The sequence below is a fragment of the Salvelinus sp. IW2-2015 genome, linkage group LG17, assembly GCF_002910315.2.
Source record: "Salvelinus sp. IW2-2015 linkage group LG17, ASM291031v2, whole genome shotgun sequence".
NCBI classification, from domain to species: domain Eukaryota; kingdom Metazoa; phylum Chordata; class Actinopteri; order Salmoniformes; family Salmonidae; genus Salvelinus; species Salvelinus sp. IW2-2015.
In genome coordinates, this window is record NC_036857.1 from 32,347,962 (window position 1) to 32,370,430 (window position 22,469).

Sequence of the window (22,469 nt, forward strand, 5' to 3'; positions counted from 1 at the left end):
ATGTGGAGTGCTGTATGTATAGAGCTCCCTTCCCAGAAGCCTTCACTGCCCACCGAATGCTAATGATCAGTATTATTGAAGCACAATTGATGGGCTAGCAACCAAACAAGAGAAACGAATTTCTGCAAAAGATTTATTGTTCTTTAATTACTGAATGCTCAATGGCAATTAATGGAACAAACAACACTAGCCACTTTCATGCTAAACAAAATAAGATGTGAATGAAAGAAAACAATAGTAAAGATGAAAGCTGGATAACGTATTTTCGCTCGCAGTACTGCTTCTGCCGAATAATGCAAAAAATATTCATCAAGTTGACATCTTCACTGAGACAGGTTATTATAATACTACAATTGATTCATTAAGCAGACAGTCTTATCCAGAGGGGTTAAGTYCCTTGGTCAAGGTCACATCGACAGATTTGTCACTTAGTTGCTCGGGATTCAAACCAGCAACCTTTCGGTTACTGGCCCAACGCTCTTACCGGCTACTCTACACCCCATACTATGCCGCCCCATACTATGCCCCATTATCTCACACCACTGTCTGTATAATGATTTGGTAACTCGGACATTTTATATATATATATTTAACCTTTATTTAACTAGGCAAGTCAGTTAAGAACAAATTCTGATTTACCATGGCGGCCTACCCTGGCCAAACCCTAACCCTGACGACGCTGGGCCAATTGTGCGCTGTCCTATGGGACTCCCAATCACGGCCAGTTGTGATACAGCCTGAAATCGAACCAGGGTCTGTAGTGACGCCTCTAGCACTGAGATGCAGTGCCTTAGACCACTGTGCCACCCGGGAGCCCTGAATGCAAGTATCTTGCAAACTGCTGCTTCATTGCAAACTCTTGCTTCACCATTTTGTTTTTCAGTTACACTTTACACAAACTACAACTTATAATAGATTTATAGGATATTTCTAAAGTATTAATTAGCTAGATCTGCATAAAGGATGCATAGCCTATGTAGTGTCTACTTTAGATCTGCTTAAAGGATGCATAGCCTATGTAGTGTCTACTTTAGATCTGCTTAAAGGATGCTAGCCTATGTAGTGTCTACTTTAGATCTGCTTAAAGGATGCATAGCCTATGTAGTGTGTACTTTAGATCTGCAAAAAGGATTAATGGACAGTGTGAAAAGAGAGGCACATGTTGTGAGTGATATAACACTGTATGGACATTTCAGCACATTTCAGTGATGCCCTGAAAATGTTATTACACTTAATGTTCTGGATAAGCACAGCGCACGTTGGACAATTACATTTAATTGTTTGTTTTCTGTCTGTGTCTATAGCTTGCACAAGAACATCAGGACTCGTGATTTCACTTCTCACAGAGCAATTAGTTGATGGCAACATCAAGCTGCCCTTGACGTCTTTTCAAGGTACTGAACAGAACAGCACATTCCTAGAACATGTCTTCTATTTAATTTCCCACTGAGTTCTATACTGAGTATGGTTTGTCACCTAAACGGCTTTGGAGTAACACATATTTCATAAAATCCATCAAAAACCTCTGGAACTAGGAAGCTGTTCCAGGAAGCAGGATCAATTACTTAGCGAGCTAATTTGATTTAGATCCCAAATAAACTCAAAATGTCCTGCTCCTGTTCAAAGTATATAAACTACTTACAGTATATACACTTTACAAACCCTTTATAAGGGGTGCCTTAAAAAGCTAGACTTAGCTATACGAAATTAGCATTAGCAGTGGAACAAAAGTGTACCAAACGCGTTTCAGCCCAGCTTGAACAACAAGGGAACAAGGTGCTCGACTAAGGAGTATTAGCAGTATTGGGCTGACTACCGCCACAACAAAGAGCACAAAGCGAGAGGCTAATCTTCTCTGATTGCACATGCACAGATACTTTTAAACAGTATGTGTGGGTGCTAATGAGTGAAGCCTTTTGACTCAAACTCTACCTACAATATCATTATCCAAAACCTCTGGCCACACTGATGCCCGTTTAATGCAAAGTGTTATGAGGATGTCATTGTTGGGGGTGCATGGTGCCAGGAAATATTACAACACATCTATCTCTACAAACTGTCAAATCTCTCCATTAAAAGTTAAAAAAAATTGCACTTTAGCCAACCCTAACCTAACCCTTTTTTTATAACCTTAACCTAATTAWCCTACCCTGCTACGTTAATTCTCCTAACATGCTGCGTAAGTTAATTTGATAAAAGCTGGATCCCTTCTAGCCATGACCGGAGTCCTGGGAAGAGCAGAGTAACTGACCTTTGACCCCAGTGTAGAAGGTCACGGGTTACCCTGTGTGTTCTACAGGGGCATGGGAACCAATCTGAAGTCTTCAGTGAGTCAACATTCTGGTCACATAGTATAAACAAAGGCTGAAATAACTCATAACTCTGCAGTTAGATGTCCATGGAAGGAGAGGAGGAGCATTAGTGTCTCTCCAGTCAACTTTGGATATTGTGTTTCCTACACAGGTTGATATTTGTATCAATCTGTCCCCTCCTCTGTCTGCTTTCTATCGGACCCCGTCATACACCAGTGGAGGCTAGTGAAGGGAAGACGGCACATTACAATGAGTCAATACAACGAGCCAGTCCTCCGATTTAAAGTGACACTAGCCACCACTGCCTTACCACTGCCATATACCCAGGCAGCTCTAGTTTGGGCTCCATTCACAAGGTCACGCAACTGCTCCCATCCTCCTTTGCAGGAGATGTAGGTTTAGGACTTAATGCCACTGACATCTGAACCACCAAGATATTCAAACCAGTAGGGGTTTTACCCCTGATACATTGCGTAATTTTACATGAAAAGGAGAAGTAGGTTAAACATCCATGAACATTACAGAGATGATGTAATTCCTCTGATCTCATGTCTTCATTATGTCATCCTCATCCACCTTGAAAACGACCTTCAATACAGGCAAATTTAGGCAAATCTTTATTTGATAACYTAGGGATGCAATATCTGCCTCTGCATGCAGGAGAGACTGAAGAAAGACAGAGGAGCTCCTTTTAAAAATGACCCAGTTTGTCAGTCCAACCACGTTTCATTTACCACTTCATTTGAAGGAAATTGAAGAGACTACGTTAATTGCTTAGCTTTTCAGCTCTCGTTGTGGAGTGTGTATTACCAGTCTGAATGTTTTCACATATTAAAATGCCAACTTGTAAAAAATAGTATGGTCGTATAGTATGGTAAAAAAATAGTATGGTCGTTTTTTTAARCTACTACACCAGATCTCCAGAAAAGAACCTAAGTCACAACACAAATTTATGACATTAGCTTGTAAAAATTATGACAACAATCACACTTAACCGTGGATTTGTTACAGTAATGCCAGAACCCTGAATTGGTTAAGTTGACGATAAATTATAAGATAACATCTGAACATGTTTTCTATATGACCCAGCCTTTTACCGTCAGTACCTTGTAAAGCACTTGGGATTTTTCACATGAGAACACAGCATCATTTCAGCAGTGGAATGATGATTCATTTTTATATAAAGAAAGCCGAACATCTATATAATCATGCCCCTTTCAAGCGAGCAATTAAGAGCACTTTTGAGGGGCCAGAATCAAATATGTTTCCATCCAGAGAAAAAACCACTAAGGTAACTTGGATGAACATGTTAATACCTAAAAGCATTGTGTTATAGATGTGAAGATTTTGATATAGGAATACACTTTCTGCTATTACTCTAACAAAATGCTAATAGTTTAGAGTGTAAGTACTTCATGTATGTCAGTGATTTATGTTGACAAATGATTGTGAACAGATACATACAGCCCAAATACAAAAACTATCAATTGTTAAACCACCTTATGTCATTCCTGGCTTCCATCCAGTTTCATTGGGCAAAAACAGGAGAAATGAATAGGGACATGTAAATGGGGAGCGATTCTTTGTGCAATGTTTTAAAGATGTACTGTATTTAATCTAAAAATCCTGGATATTAACCTGAGGGGCAGCATGTGGCACATCTGGTCTTTGGTCATGTCCTGGGCTTAATTCAATCCCCTCTGCCCTGGTTAACTCCCCCTTGCAGACTTGCTAGGGCTGAATAGTTAAAAGAAATACAGAACAAAACACAAATTGTTTATCAATTCATCTAATGAGCATGTTGTCAGTGTGACTTTTACAAAGATCCAAAAAATGGAAATGTTCTACAGGGTTTAACCTATCATGTTTTACCTAAAATGTTCACAAGTACAAAGMTTGTGGTCAGTGTGAAGAAATAGGGCAGGGAGGGAGTGTTTTACATACAGTATATCAGGGGTGAGTGGTTTTGGAGGGAGTTTCTATTTGATTTTAGGACATGTTTAGCCATAGGATCTTTTTAAATTGTTACACCAAGGATTTCCACATTCTGGCACATACTGTAATACCTTGGTTGACATAAAAGCCTGTAAATTTGAATCATTTAACCCAATGAGTCCAACTGCAATGGCGGGGCATTTTAGACTTCTAATCCCTTTTACACATTGTGTGTTTGAGCTACAGATTGGATTATACCGTATGATTTTTCTATTTCTTCTGCGTCCGTCAGTACCAACCAGTAGTCTGTGTGATTAACGGGGGCTGCRCTAGAGTGGTGTTTGTGAGACAAGGGTGGATTCCAAAGYGGCCCGGGCCGGGTCTTGTATACAAACATGTCTGTAGAGTCTGAATGGTTTGAGGTACAAACTATTAAAAGRTATCACGAACATGCAAATGTAACCTGTTTTGCTCTATGATGCTCACAAGCTACACAGGAATCGTTAGAAGGTACGGGGTTCTTCAACATAGAAAATCATAGGAAATCCCAGAAAATATTATACTGTAATAACATAGTTGCTGTCACAAACTCAAGTCAGATAAATGAAAAGCCGATTTTTGCTGGGATCTCGGGACTGATAGGGTTAAAAGCCTGTAAAGTGAAATAATTTAATTAATCTATTTGAAGGACAATCCATTGGATTCAGAGTTTCAGGATAAAACCTGTGAACGTGCATGGTTGTAGAATGGAATGTTAACCTTGTATCCATTAAGTATTGCTCTCATGCTAATATGACTGAAACTAAATATTTTCCTGTGATATCATAATGTACAATCACATGTACAATCACATTCTAATCCAAGTCCATCAGTGTATTAAAATGGCCAGCACTTACAGTGAGAGAATAGCGGCTAATAGCGGCCAATGAAGCACATCAATGGCCATGGTCAAGCATTGAATGCTAAATACAAGCCCATTCCTGTGGAATCCTATCACAGTCCATTAGTGKAAATTCTTGTGATTCCTTTCCAGTGTTGTTCATCCATGGAAGGCGATTACATCAAAAGCATTGACTAGTCCAAGTTCTGCACCTAGTCCAGGGTTCACACGTGGAATAGCCTGCAGCCATTCTCTTAATTTGTCATGTTTATAAAGGTTTGTAATGTGCAAAATTGTGAAATAAATGTTTCATCAGTTGTATGATGATTTTGTAACATTTATTGACTAAGTGGATAAACGTGTTGACATTGTACCGGTGCTTACAGTAGCTACTGTAGCTAGCTAGCTACATTAGTGAAAAATAGGGAAATGCTAGCTAGCTAGCTTTACCAACCTGTGTTAGTATGTTTTACTAACTAAAATAGTTATTGCTTTGAGTCTGGAATGTGAAATTGAATTTGAATAGTTTTAATATAAATCTTTGTCAAATCCATGAAAGAAAATTCAAACTGAAACATTTTCTCGTCTCGTTATTTCTCCTGACCAGCCTAGTGTCTGCAAAAAAAGTACATTCACTATACATTACGTTGCATTGTAAATACATGTATATCCCTTGTAACAACATTGTAATTACAATGTAACTCAAATCTAAAAAGGTTATACTTAATGTTCTCCTGTCTCCTAATTTCTGCTGGCCAGCCTATTTTCTGCTAAGGTTGTTACACTGTAACTATATAGTAATCKTAAAGGTTATAGCCTACTGGGTTTCACGTCACAATAAGTTGCTTCCTCTTGAATAGGTACATGATAATTACAAGTATATCCTATGCAGCTGCATTGTACTTGTATCGGAATAGCCTTTGAGCCATGTCATAACATAGAAGTAAACCAATTGAACATTACCGGTAGTTAATGACAGGGTGTACCCAACATCATTGCCTTGTTACAATTGTTGTTACCAGGCCCTAGCCTATTTATCAAACCTGCTAATACATGTGTATTCAATAGTAGTGGCACCTTGTAGTTACATGTAGCAAGGTCAGATTTTGTRCAAGTTATTGTTCAAGTTATTATTTAACAGGTGACTTTTAAATGTGTAATTACAAGACATTAGTTACATAGTAAAACAAGAAAATGTGTAGTAACATCGTTAATTACACATATGGAATAACCATCAGCAAGTGGATGTGTAATTATACGTTCCTTGTTACAATTGTGTAAGAACTACAACCGTGTAATTACATAGTAACACCTATGTAATAATAATAATTTAGTAGTTCTTATATGTGTCCTATTTGACACATGTACACATGTTTGAATTGGAAATGCGTGTCATTTTTCAATCACTTCACAAATTTCTTGTTAATAACAAACTATCGTTTTGGCAAGTTGGTTAGGACATCTACTTTCTGCATGACACAAGTAATTTTTCCAACAATTGTTTAATGACAGATTATTTCACTTATAATTCACTGTATCACAATTCCAGTGGGTCAGAAGTTTACATACACTAAGTTGACTGTGCCTTTAAACAGCTTAGAAAAATTAAACAGCTTAGAAGCTTCTGATAGGCTAATTGACATCATTTGAGTCAATTAGAGGTGTACCTGTGGATGTATTTCAAGGCCTACCTTCAAACTCAGTGCCTCTTTGCTTGACATCATGGGAAAATCAAAGAAAATCAGCCAAGACCTCAGAAAAACATGTGTAGACCTCCACAAGTCTGATTCATCCTTGGGAGCAATTTCCAAATGCCTGAAGGTACCACGTTCATCTGTACAAACAATAGTACGCAAGCATAAAAATGATTGGACCACGCAGCAGTCATACCACTCAGGAAGGAGACGTGTTCTGTCTCCTAGAGATGAACGTACTTTGGTGTGAAAAGTGCAAATCAAGCTTGTGAAGATGCTGGAGGAAACAGGTACAGAATTATCTATATCCACAGTAAAACGAGTCCTATATCGACATAACCTGAAAGGCGACTCAGCAAGGAAGAAGCCACTGTTCCAAAACCGCTATAAAAAAGCCAGACTACGGTTTGCAACTGCACAMGGGGAGAAAGATCATACTTTTTGGAGAAATGTCCTCTGGTCTGATGAAACAAAATAGATGGCATCATGAGGGAGGGAAATGATGTGGATATATTGAAGCAACATCTCAAGACATCAGTCAGGAAGTTAAAGCTTTGTCGCAAATGGGTCTTCCAAATGGACAATGACCCCAAGCATACTTCCAAAGTTGTGTCAAAATGGCTTAAGGACAACAAAGTCAAGGTATTGGAGTGGCCATCACAAAGCCCTGACCTCAATCCCATAGAAAATGTGTGGGCAAAACTGAAAAAGCGTGTGCGAGCAAGGAGACCTACAAACCTGCCTCAGTTACACCAGCTCTGTCAGGAGGAATGGGACAYAATTCACCCAACTTATTGTGGGAAGCTTGTGGAAGGCTACCCAAAACGTTTGACCCAAGTTAAACAATTAAAGGCAATGCTACCAAATGCTAATTGAGTGTATATAAACTTCTGACCCACTGGGAATGTGATGAAAGAAATAAAAGCTGCAATAAATCATTCGCTCTACTATTATTCTGACATTTCACATTCTTAAAATGAAGTGGTGATCCTAACTGACCTAAAACAGTGAATTGTTACTTGGATTAAATGTCAGGAATTGTGAAAAACTGACTTTAAATGTATTTGACTAAGGTGTATGTAAACTTCTGACTTCAACTGTAATTTGTTAAATAAAGTCCAACTGTGTGCAATCTAAGTGTCACATGATCTGTCACATGATCTCAGTATTTATACACCTGTTCTGAAAGGCCGCAGATTCTGCAACACCACTAAGCAAGGGGCCCCACCAAGCAAGCGGCAAGGAGCTCTCCAAACAGGTCAGGTACAAAGTTGTGGAGAAGTACAGATCAGGCTTGGGTTATAAAAKATTATCCTAAACTTTGAACATCCCAAGGAGCACCATTAAATCCATTATTAAAAAACGAAAAGAATATGGTAACACAACAAACCTGCCAAGAGAGGGACACACCAAAACTCACGGACCCAGGCAAGGAGGGCATTAATCATAGAGGCAACAAAYAGACCAAAGATAACCCTGAAGGAGCTGCAAAACTCCATAGCGGAGATTGGAGTATCTGTCCATAGGAACACTTTAAGCCGTATACTCTACAGAACTGGGCTTTACGGAAGAGTGGCCAGAAGAAAATAAGCAAACATGTTTGMTGTTTGCCAAAAGGCACGTGGGAGACTCCCCAAACATATGGAAGAAGGTTCTCTGGTCAGATGAGACTAAAATTTAGCTTTTTGGCCATTAAGGAAAACGCTATGTCTGGCGCAAACCCAACACCTCTCATCACCCCGAGAATACCATCCCCACAGTGAATCCCCCCGAGAACKCCATCCCCACAGTGAAGCGTGGTGGTGGCAGAATCATGCTTGGGGATGTTTTTCATCGGCAGGGACTGGGAAACTGGTCTGAATTGAAGGAATGATGGATGGCGCTAAATACAGGAAAATTCTTGAGGGAAACCTGTTTCAGTCTTCCAGAGATTTGAGACTGGGATGGAGGTTCACCTTCCAGCAGGACAATGACCCTAAGCATACTGCTAAAACAACACTCCAGTGGTTTAAGGGGAAACATTTAAATGTCTTGGAATGGCCTAGTCAAAGCCCAGACCTCATTCCAATTGAGAATCTGTGGTATGACTTTAAGATTGCTGTACACCAGCGGAACCCATCCAACGTGAAGGAGCTGGAGCAGTTTTGCCTTGAAGAATGGGCAAAAATCCCAGTGGCTAAGCTTATAGAGACATACCCCAAGAGACTTGCAGCTGTAATTTCTGCAAAAGGTGGCTCTACAAAGTATTGACTTTGGGGGGGTGAATAGTTATGCACGCTCAAGTTTTCAGTTTTTTTGTCTTATTTCTTGTTTGTTTCACAATAACAAATATTTTGCATCTTCAAAGTGGTAGGCATGTTGTGTAAATCAAATGATACAACCCCCCCAAAAAATCAATTTCAGTTCCAGGTTGTGAGGCAACAACATAGAAAAAATGCCAAGGGGGGTGAATACTTTCMCAAACCACTGTACGGTATTGTAGATCCATGAATTCGGTTTAGTTTCAGTTCATTTTCAGACTTGATTTACTCATTTTTTATTCCATTTCAGTTTGATAAAAACATTTCTATTTTGTTTTTATATTATTTAGTTTCAGTTTWAGTTTTCCAGACAGAAAGTAGCCTTATGCACGGGAGGCTCAGAGACATTTATGTGTTATAGGCCTATAACAGGGGTACTCAAGTGCTATTTGGTCACATACATTTGTAGGTGGGAAAGGTCGGAATGGATATTGTCATTTATTGGCGTAGTAAGAAACTACCACTTCGCAACCCATGTGACCCCAAACTGTTTAAACTGGTCAAACACTTCTTGTTGGCAGAGATAAATCCACAGTTTTAAAACAAATTTTCCATAATTCTATACATTATTCCATTGAGCGAAGAGAACATTGTGCGGTTTTAAAGCTAATTCAATCAATCAATCAATCAAATGTATTTATAAAGCCKTTTTTACATTATCAGATGTCACAAAGTGCTATACAGAAACCCAGCCTAAAACCCCAAACAGCAAGCAATGCTAATTTCCTGCAATTCTACACATTTTTCAAGTCTTATGGTTGTTCATATGATACCAGGAGTAGAATCCTGACCGAATTCCAAAAATAAAATAAAAGGTGTCTCACCTTCTCTTTATCCTGAAAGTCATTGTGGGTGCTATTCAGATGAACTTTGAGGTTGGTAGAGTTTTCCCTTTTATCTCTGTTCCACACACACTGCCATCTTCTGGCACTACAATACATTTTATTTTGTCCTTTCCAGCAATGTACTCAAAATAATCCCATACGGGGCTTTGCCTTTTGCGACCGACCTTTGCTGATGTTGGATTTGCTGTCGCCATTGTTCACAGCTATTGTTCACGTTCATGCTTCGCGCTCGCCCTCATATTTCTTCCCTGTTAGCTACTGATAGCGTGTGATAGTGAAGCACAAGTTAGGCCTATTTGAAACATTGCCATCTACTGGTAGCATTTATCTGCCCGATTCGGAAGCTCGAAAACCCTATTAGAAAAAATTGCTTGAAAACGCCATTCGATTTTTTTCACCTTCCCTCATTCACTCAGTACCTTCCTGTCATGAAATGGCTGTTATGAAATTTGCCTATTAAAGGGAAGGTAACATGAAGCTTGAGTGCATTATATAAGCTCACTTAATGTTAAAAACATACAGTATTGCTATTCATAGAATGGATATTGGACGGGAAAGGGTTTCATTGCACAATGTTAAAACCGGATGGAGAAAATAGTTTTCCGTTGGATCAAGTTGCCTTGAGTGTAAAAATGTAAGCTTTCTCCATGCTTCTTGAACTGTGAGGCTATGCCATGAATTGTCTCATTGTAAAAAACAGGGCGGACAGAGTACGTGTATGCTGAACATCACTGCGAGAACAATGAATACAGAGTGCGAATTATACCGTGACATTTGGGGTGGTGTCTATTTTTATCATGGGACCTCACTTCTTTTTTTTACTTCTTTTTTTTTACGGTAAAAATGTATTACCTTTTAATGTGGCATGAACAAAACCAGTCATGATGTTTCCATCTGATTGTCAAACAAATCACTTCAAAAAGTAGGCTACCTGCTCACATTTGTCCACTCTTAAATAATTACAGCATCCAAACAGTGCACAGTGCTCCCGCCAATAAATGGTTCAAACCATGACATAGAGGTGGGGTGTTTAATTTGGAACACGTCTTTATTTTCATACCACTGTAGCAGCACAAACTTGCATTTTAAACAAAAAGGAGAATGGTTAAATTAGCAATATTTTAGATCTTCCCCCCCAAAAAAGTATAATAATGTGCAACAGAATTAATAGATTAATAAAATATGGCAATGAGAGGTGGGAACAACAATATCCTTTTAAAAGTAATTTCACCACCTTTCTCTCTTCTCTCTCTCCTCTCTCTCTCTCTTCTCTCTCTCTCTCTCTCTCTCTCTCTCTCTCTCTTCTCTCTCTCTTCTCTCTCTCTCTCTTCTCTCTCTCTCTCTCTCTCTCTCTCTTCTCTCTCTCTCTCTCTCTCTCTCTCTCTCTCTCTCTCTCCTCTCTCTCTCTCTCTCTCTCTCTCTCTCTTCTCTCTCTCTCTCTCTCTCTCTCTCTCTCTCTCTCTTCTCTCTCTCTCTCTCTCTCTCTCTCTCTCTCTCTCTCTTCTCTCTCTCTCTCACACATATACACATTCACACACACACACGCACAAACATTTTCAAGGGTGAGAGTGTTACAATGCCATTACCACTGAACACAGAATCTGGGGGAGGGAGGGGGGTAAATCCATCAGATTTGATGGCATGGTGATGTAATGTTCTCTCCCACCACAGCTTAGAGAAAAGAGACCACATCAACACTATTCACCATTCTCTACACACAACGACCACGGTATTCACTTGCCTAACATTTCTCTTCACGTACATAACACCGAATCAAATTAGTTTAATCATGAAACCCCTCTCTTTGACATTCATATCGGGTTGATTGCTAAACAAATACACATTACTAACACACAGCCCCATTCACATTATTTTACTATTTTAGATCTGTTTGCTCAAATATCACACAAAACCATTGAATGCCACGGTAATGCACTGCACAGAAAGGTATGAAAACAAATTATTCCCATACAGGAAATATGCATGGATTTAAGGTCTGAAAGCCACAGCTGCTTGGCAAGCYCAAGCCAGCTCCTTTTGTCTTTTATCTTCTTCTGTAATGTGCACAGGTGCTGCTTAATTCAATTGGAGAATGTTGCCATGGTTTTACATTAATATATTTCCATGTTACCATTACGACTGTTGTCATGGAGATCATATGACCTATTTGAACCAAAAAAAGACATGGTTTGTATGGGGGTATTGCATTCATTCCTGTCTTCATGTCAAGTTACATGTTTATATTTTAATCATATTAAAATATAAAATCATATTGTTCCTCCATCAAATCATGCAGAAATATGTTCGTACATCATTAAAAACACAATTATATGACAATGTTTACCATCTCAATGTTCACTCTCCCTCCATTGTTATTGGAATCACCAATGACAGTGAAAACTTTCCCAAATTTCCCATATTGTTAAATATTACCCTACTAATAAATACTTTACTGGATTTTCAGTATGAACATGACTGAATGCATTTGACTCAGCACTGAATAAGCGACCTCAGCAAGAAAAGAAAAAGCTAATCATGTAAAAAMGTTTTTCTAAAATGAAATCGAGGCTTCATGAAATGAAGATCTTCATCTTTTTTTAACATACCTACTGTATCACTACTCACAATAAAGACAGACATTGTTTAGACAAATAAAGTAATATTATTACCTCTCCACATACCATTACTGGTTCTTTCAATCAATTTAACAACGTTATGTAGGAGGATATTTTTTTAAATCCAGCCATTATGGAGGTTGATGAAATGCATTTTGTGGTTATTAAGGCATTGGATGGTTTTTTCTCTTTGTGTACGCTCATGGAATATCACCCTTGCTAGATTCAAAGTCACCTTGTTATCTCTTTCTGCTTTGTTCACCATGCACTGTAACTCATTATATTTGTATAGAAGATAAAACAGAAGTATATTTACTTTTTATATATTTCAAGTTTTGTAATTCAGAATGACTTACAGTCAGAATACAGTACTGCTTGCTCAGTTGAACGATTGCATAGGAATCTCAGTAACTGTATATTTGAACATATTGTTAGTGAGTGGAAACGTGGCAAGCGTTATACAGTAAGTATAACAGCAAGTGGCAGCATGTTGGTAGCTAGGTTGGGGGTAAAATAGGACCAGGGTTCAAACAGTGTAGCATAAACTTGTAGCACAGGAATTCAGTAATACTGTTGTGCAGGTCCCAAGGCTGGGACTGGGGCTCAGTCCCATCTACAACAGCGCAAACGAGGCATCCAGCAATTCCACTGTAGGGTTACAGMGCTGACTGTGTCCTCTAGAGTCTAAGCCTCTAGATAGTGATATCTACTGTACTAAGCTAACATACTGTATGGAATTGTTTTAWGATGGTCATACCATGCACAATTTAGCTATTTGATTTAGAATTTTAGGACCCCTGTAGGTCTAAAAAAAACATAGATTTTTTTTTCTTCATGAAACTTTGAATTTGGCCTTACTACTATTAGCCRATAGAAACATAATTAATAACACAGTCATACATAGCAAAACTGATAGTAAAAAAGTCAATCAAAAGGAAGTATGTTTTGAAGTGTGTTTCCTATATCTGAGAGATATAAGAAAGCTCAGGACGCGGAATGACCCATACCTTTATAATGTGGAAAGATCCTATTCACTTCCAGTCATTTTTATCACACAATCACCTGATGACCTTCTGAGGATTCTTGTGAAGCTTGTGGGAGTCGTAGAGCAAAACTAGCTCAAACCGTTCGGACTTTACAGATGTTTTCGTGAGAAGACCTGTCTCCTGGCGCTGGTTGCACCAGTTGGGTGTAAAAAAAGTTGGTCTTAAATGCTAGGGATCAGAATTTACACCTGTTGCACCAACCAAAAATAAAAGCCGATCCGCCTTCTGCAGTAGCTGTACAGCATTTATAGTGATGCGGACACTGCAGAAGCATTCATGCTTCTTGAGCTTCGGGGTGCTGTCATGCGCTTCCAATAAATTGGTCTGCACCACACTGCTCGTAGTGATAGCCATCCAGCTAATTACGAGCAACTGGCTAAACAAAAAGACCTTACCTCTTCTGAGATGTTGGAGTCCGTTTCCCGGTGCTGAACATAGGAGCTCAGCCAAGATGAAGTAAAAAGGTTCCACCGTTTTCCCACCTGCATCTCCATCCCGAATCTCCTCKTTGCCCCCCAGCAAAATTTGCCTACATTTAGGCTATTGTTAATATGTGTATTTCACACTATGTTGAGYTAAAAATTGTAGTATAATGATTGTATAGATGTCAACCCCAATACARGACTATCAACACCGATTTCTGTATGCTAGCTATGCTACCAGCATATACAAACAGGAGTTAACATTTAACAGTCACTTCTTCTCAACCTGAAAAGCTACAACTTCTAAAGCAGCGAAAACAGCCAAATATATACAAATCGGATTTTAGTAACCACAGTGACGGATTTGACAAATATCCACTTTCTTAGATCAGATATGTTGAATGTGCGCCAATCCAGCATCCTTCMATCCCCAATGGTCTGCATTCCATTGAACTCTTTACCGCATCTGTCCCCAATGCCTCCCTAATCTTTTTCCAGGAGTTCAAACTCATTTTCGGMTCTTTGAAATCCCTACACAAGGTATCATAAAGATGTATTTTATTTGTGAACTTGTTCTGATAGACTTTCGTCAAAGTTTTCTATGTTTAATGTCAAGGAAGTGAGTTTGTGTTTATACAGGATGTACCACCCCCACCTACCATCAACCAATCATGTCAATGCAGAGCTATACGGAGCCRTCCGCATTGTTCCAAAATGTGCAAGTTTGCATGGCATCACCGTACAGAGCAAGATTTGGCCTCTAGACTTGGCCTCCGCAAGCCTACGGAGGCACCGCAATTGCACCACACAGCACCTCCAGACCGCATTTCCTGGATCAAACATAAATCGGCTTTAAGTCTCGTCATAGCTAAGTCCGGGGTAAGCCATGGGCGTTCATGAGATTTGATGCTTCATAATGATGGTTAATAGGCAGTGCCCYTTACTAGGCTGTTACCATCCTCGTGGCAGTTCTAAACATTGCGAGGCATGTCAGTTTGCCCATCACTTCGCAAAGCCCACCACTATGCATGCACATTTTCTTAACCACAACTGGATGGATCATTCAATAATTACTGTGGGAATGAATATCACTGAATGACGAATAAAGTAGGCTAATGCTATTGAAGGCATTTATCATATTGTTGTTTACTGAAACTCCCAAAGTCATCCAACGTTTTAAATACTTTAAAGCAATAGCCATGTGACGTGTGCTGTCAACCATCATTCCAGCACCARTATGATTGGGACAGCGTTATCACGCTGCTTTGAGACAAGAGTGGGGCCTTGTCATGATAAATCAATCAATGTCCCATTTTTGTTTTCACAGAATTAGGCTGGGAAATTGAGTGTTCATGATGATAATTTTTTGTCTAGCTTGCGCATCTGGAGCCGAAAGAAACGCACACCTGTTTAGGCGAGGGGCTGGCTAGCGGAGTAGAACACTTGAAAAAGAAAAGGAGAGCCGCACACTCTAGGAGCTCAGATGCAATAATTCAATAACCTATTAACCAACATTTCAACAGAAAAGCTGTCTTCATCAGGGTATTAAAATTAGGCTGGGAAATTGAGTGTTCATGATGATAATTWTTTGTCTTATTTGCTCATCTAACAGTGTTGTCAGAACAAAAAAAGGATCAAATAAAATCACCAAACAGTACAATGTACAAAAGTTCCTTGTTGTATAAAGTGTTGTTTGAAGGCCCCGTTATACGTTAGCCTAGTATAACAGGTGGATTATTTTGCTCTTCGCTTATCTGATAATCAATCAATGTGATTTTGTTTCATTGAATCTCCATCTGTATATTTGGCTATTTGATCTCTGMCTGGGCAAATAAGTGGAGGTGGCAGTTCATCTATTTGTTTGCTAATATCTGATCAGACACATTTAGCATGCTATGTAGCATAAATCAAGTTTATTATCGACTCACACATAGGCAACTCAAAAAGCCAGAGGAGGTTATGAAATAGCTCATAGAAGGGCTATGCCCAGGTGGTGCAATAGGTAAAAATGTTGGTCCGGCATCGAGCGTATTTTACGTCGGACGAGCGTATTTTGCGTCGAGCGTATTTTACAACCAACCGGCCCCTYGTCTCACAAACACTGTTGTAGCTCTGCCGTCTTCCACCGCAGAGATGAACATTATTATGCTAATTTGATTTCAGCGCAGTGTTTGTGTGTGTGTGTGGAGGTGGYGTCTTGTGCGTCTGTGGTGAATCCTTTTACCTCCCAAGTAGGAGGAGAATTCTGGAGGCACAAACTAGGGCCTATTGTCTGTATTGATGCTGTTAGGATAACCCCAGTGGGCCAAGGGAGTCCATTAAAGCCCTGGTTGTGAGTCCACTTGGGCTGTCTATGGGCTTTAGTATCGGCTAGCTAGACTTACTACAACCTGCTTCCAGTTAGGTGATGAAACAAATTTGATCTCCTTTTCCAGACACTCCTGACCAAGTTATGCAGTGCAGTGCAGTATCAATGTTTCACACTTTGCAGTTGCAGTTTGCATTGCAGTCTTTCCATCCTAAGCCGCCAAACATTTTGAATAAGTTCGAAAACTCTTGGTCTCTTTCCCTCTGTTACACTTTTGTACAAACACACACACATTCACACACATGCACACTCCAAGAGGCAGACATACCCAAGTGTTTCAGACTGATATTTTTCTCTCTTTCCATCATTTTGCTGATAATGAAAAATCTCTGAAATGAAACTTGAGACTCTCTGAAACAGAACACACAGCATTCTGCTATTCTTATACAAACACAATGTGACAAGATGGTTACTCCCCCTCTGCAGTGACAGTTCATTCCGGACTAGGGAAAATGTCAAAAATGTTTAGTCACGCTTGAATGGAGTTAATTACAGTCCTCTAGGCTGCCTCCAACTCTGCCACTAATGGTACGGAGCTACAGATACAGTTCCATTTACAAGAATGTTTTAGATACATATCTAATTTGCGCAATATTAAATATTTATGCTGATGTAATTACAGTGACAATTTATCTTCCAAAAGAACAGCAATTCTGCTGTAGTTTAGATCACCATTCTCTTCAAATGTATAGTATTGTTGTGACTGGTGTTGCTGTTGCAACGGTGGTAGTTGCATCTAAAGGTATAGTTCTTAGCAGTGGTTAATTGGTCAGCCAGTGGTCAGGGAGGAGTTGATGAGGGAAGGGAGGAATGGGAGAAGGTCTCCAGAGATGGTCTGGAGAAGAGAGGAGGGGATGGGGTCAAGCGGGCAGTTTTCCCTACTGACGAGAACCTTTTTCTTGACCATTTCTGTTTCATGCTCTTCAAGCATTTGTCATTTGAACATTAGTGGAATGCTACATGCATCACTGGTAACACAACGGTGGAGGAGAAGCAAATAAGGCATTAATGAAAATGTTTGCCATTAAAAACTTGTCTGAACATGGAGTGAGTGGAAGCAGCATTATTTATTTATAGAGTGTTTTWAAGTGACAAACTGTTGATGGTGGAGCTATTTTTAAACTGTTTCTCTTCAGTTCTCCGTTCAAGGCAATTTTGCTACCACTTCACAGTTGCTATGCTTTTTATATTGCTTGAGAACAAATCAACTGCATCCTTGAGGGCGATATGTTGTAGAAATAGGGATGTTACACATGCTGGTGTATAATCATGAGTATAAAAGTATATCTCTTCACAATGTCATGATTATGAAGCCTTTACAAATTGCACTTTTATGGTGATTCCATTGTTTACTTTATACTCAACATTTGAAAAATGTTATAACAGATTTTAGTCAAAATAAAACACTTTTTAGGAGTGGSGGACTGACCTAGAAGAGACAATAGTGTCACGCCTGCCCCCGCTCCCCATCTCTGGCGCTCGAGAGTGCCAGYCGGCCCATCATTACGCACACCTGTCTCCATCGTTACGCYCATCAGCMCTTCATGGGACTCACCTGGACTCTATTACCTTATTGATTGCCTCCCCTATATTTGTCACTTCCTCAATTTCTTCCCCGTGTCTACATTAATGRCGTTGTGTTTCCCCTGTCTAGACGCTGTCCTTGTTTTGTTTCATGTCTGTTATTTTTTWWATATTRAKTCCCTGTACTTGCTTACCTGTACCATCATCTGTCCTCACAAATAGATACAGTACATTGGTCTGGCAACATGTGAACTAAAAGCAAACAGGTTTAACAAGTCTATAACGTAGATAAACATAGTTCCATACGTTGCCAATGGGTGATATTAATGTGTTTAGGGAAACACTCTGTGTTTGGGACAAAGCATGGGAGCATGGGACATAAAAAATTGTATTACTTCTCCTTCCATATAATGTATTTATAATTGAAAAGCACTACAGTGTAATTACATTTAATTCAAAGTTATAATTTGTACTTGTTTCTGGCATGAATCTGCTTCCATAATTCTCAGTCCTACCTTTACCAACCCTAGCTGGTACTATACCAGTACATGGCTCTATAGAGGCCTCAATGGGAATACCACACAAACACCCTATTGTGCATTGTCTCCAGAACTTCTSCTCTCTCTGTCTCATAACCTACATTCACTAGCGCAGTGGTCTAATCGATCARGGGGAGTAATTTTTTTCATTCCGGCAATTTTCTTCTGAGCACAGAGGGGATAATGTGAGCTAACAATGTGGAAAATTAATGCTCCACTGGCATAGAATAATTTAGTAGTCTCCCTGGCAGACCACAGGCTACATGAGGCAAGTTGGGGAGACAAAGCCACCCAGCATCTCATTTTGTCTGATAGAGGCTCCCTGCCAGACTTGTCTCTCAATAGCAGCTTAACAGCTTTTTATTCCACATATCCTCACTTCATGAGATGTACTATACACTGATGAACATGGGGACAGTGTGCTGTGTGTGTGTGTTTGTGCATATATATATATATATATATATATATATATATACGTATATGTACGCTGCTGACACCCCCAACCACCCACCTCTCACAGCATCATTAGTGTAATGTATGTCCTTATTGTTGTCTTCATTTATGAGTCTAGCAGGACTTTCAGCAGAGTCATCTACACACTGTGCAACCTCAACACTGCACAAGGCATTGACTGTTTGAAACCATGTTATGATAAATTATTATTGTGGTTGACACTTACCGGAAAATGGTAAAGTATGTGTGTGTGTGTGTGTGTGTGTGTTTTTTATTGCCGGTTCTTGTCACCCTCTCTTTCACCACCCACGTTGACCCAAAGCTAGCCCCAAACTTGCTGGTATTACTCACAGTGAGTAATATCAAGAAACACATTGACAGAAATACATTGGGTTCGTCTCTGTGTGAGTGAGAGTGCTGAAAGAAGCAGCCTCCTCAACAGTTTCCTCTGTCCTAACAGTCTATTTAGTTACAGATAAATGTGCTTTTGTTAAAGGTTGTTTGCTAAAACAAAACAGAAACCTAAATAAAATGGTGTCAACTTATTGGCCAATGCTAGAAACATCATTGATCATTATTGACTTAAAGGGAAATTTCACCCTGGCTCTGCCATGGCTAGGGCTGTGGTGGTCACGAAATTTCGTCAGCCGGTAATTGTCAAGCAAATAACTGTCGGTCTCAAGGTAATTGACCGTTAATTAACATAAACACTTTTAGCATCTCCTGGCCTCCACACACATGCTGCAGACCTTTGGAAAATCTACATTTTACAAAGTCTGGTAAGTAAAAGTTCAATCAGGAGAAACGACAGGGATTATCCAGTCGCTGTACATTTCAATGACCTGAAGCATGACATTTCCACCTTTAGATTTTGTGGCATGAGAAAGTTAAGATATCAGACAGGGGAGGAGATATTAATAATACTCTGAGTAAAAGAGAATGTTTTGSGATTTTTKACCCTCCAGACATTATTTRCTAAAGGACTTAATGATGAAATGCCTATGTATGTTATGTTGTGAATTTGAACATTATTTTTGAAGATTATTCTGACGTTTTTCGTACGATGTACCCAATGATTAATGAAAACTTGCTATGTCCTCATTGAGATTTTACAGACATGTTCAATACGCCTTATTTATACACTTTGTAATATTTATGAAATGCATATTGTTATATTTGGTAGCACTTATTTGTTTTTCCTTTGCCTCCAACCCCCTTCGATGTGTAGAACGGATGTGGGTGGGGCCAGGTCTAAATAAGGGTGCAAATTTCAAAAAATCACAAAAGCTCTGACGAAGGCCGTGTGGCCGATACGTAGCTTATTAAATATCGGTGATACTATCAAGAGCAGTGTACGGTTTCCTTTTTCCTTCACAAAGTCTAGTAAGTCCATGTAATATGCTGAGCTGTCCTTGTAACGGTCGTCTTGTGGTGAATGAGCGGACCAAGGCGCAGCGGGTGATGAATACATAATGAATATTTATTTAATAGACCAGACGAACACTGACACGAAAATATACTTGAAAATACAAAACAACAAAACGAACTAAACAGACCTGAACATGAGAACTTACAAATACACGAAGAACGCACGAACAGGTACAGACTACAAAACAACGCTACAGTCCCGTGTGGTACGAACATACATACAGACACGGAAGACAATCACCCACAAACAAACAGGGTGAAACAGCCTACCTATATATGATTCTCAATCAGAGGAAATGAATAACACCTGTCCCTGATTGAGAACCATATAAGGCTAACAGATAATGAACCTAAACATAGAAACACATAACATAGAATGCCCACCCCAACTCACGCCCTGACCAACTAAACACATACAAAAACAAGAGAAAACAGGTCAGGAACGTGACATAACCCCCCCCTCAAGGTGCAAACTCCGCGCACCAGCTAAAAGTCTAGGGGAGGGTCTGGGTGGGCATCTGTCCACGGTGGCGGCTCAGGCTCTGGGCGTGGTCCCCACCCCACCATAGTCAATCCCCGCTTTTGTAGCCTCCTCCCAATGACCACCCTCCAATTTAACCCCACTGGATTAAGGGGCAGCACCGGACTAAGGGCAGCACGGAATGAGGGAAGCTCCGGACTAAGGGGCAGCTCCGACTGAGGGCGGCAGCTCCGGACTGAGGGACGGCAGCTTCCGGACTGAGGGACGGATCTGGCTGCTCATGGCTGGCTGACGGATCTTGGCTGCTCATGGCTTGGCTGACGGCTTCTGGCTGCTCATGGCTGGCTGACGGCTCTGGCGGCTCCTGTCTGGCGGACGGCTCTAGCGGCTCCTGACTGACGGGCGGCTCTGAAGGCTCGGGACAGACGGGCGGCTCTGACGGCTCGGGACAGACGGGCAGCTCTGACGGCTCGGGACAGACAGGCAGCTCTGACGGCTCGGGACAGACGGGCAGCTCTGACGGCTCGGGACAGACGGGCAGCTCTGACGGTCGGGACAGACGGGAGCTCTGACGGTGCTTGGCAGACGGGCAGCTCTGACGGTGCTTGGCAGAAGGGCAGCTCAGACGGTGTTGGGCAGACGGCAGACTCTGGCGGCTGAGGCGACTGTATGCCTGGTGCGTGGTGCCAGAACTGGAGGTACCGGGCTAAGGACACGCACCTTCAGGCTAGTGCGGGGAGCAGCAACAGGACGCACATGACTCTGGAGACGCACAGGAGGCTTGGTGCGTGGTGTAGGCACTGGTGGTAATGGGCTGGGGCGCATCTCAGGGCTAGTGCGGGGAGCAGCAACAGGACGCACAGGAAGCCTGGTGCGTGGTGTAGGCACTGGTGGTACTGGGTTGGGGCGGGGAGGTGGCGCCGGAAATACCGGACCGTGCAGGCGTACTGGCTCCCTTGAGCACTGAGCCTGCCCAACCTTACCTGGTTGTATGCTCCCCGTCGCCCGACCAGTGCGGGGAGGTGGAATAACCCGCACCGGGCTATGTAGGCGAACCGGGGACACCATGCGTAAGGCTGGTGCAATGTAAGCCGGCCCGAGGAACGCACTGGAGACCAGACGCGTTGAGCCGGCTTCATGGCACCTGGCTCAATACTCAATTTAGCCCGGCCGATACGAGGAGCTGGTATGTACCGCACCGGGCTATGCACACGTACAGGAGACACCATGCGCTCTACTGCGTAACACGGTGTCTGCCCGTACTCTCGCTCTCCACGGTAAGTACAGGGAGTAGGCGCAGGTCTCCTACCTGACTTCGCCACACTCCCTTTTAGCCCCCCCCCCCAATAATTTTTGGGGGCTGACTCACAGGCTTCCTACCACGCGTCATCGTGCTGCCTCCATTCGCCGGTATCCCTCCTCACACTACGCCAGAGAATCCCAGGCGGGCTCCGGCATTCGCCCTGGGTCGATCGCCCACCTGTCGATCTCCTCCCACGTAGTGTAGCCCAGATCCTGCTCCCATTGCCTAATAATCCTGTGTAGGTGGGTCCTGTTGCTGTTTCACACGCTGCTTGGTCCTTTTGTGGTGGGTGATTCTGTAACGGTTGTCTTGTGGTGAATGAGC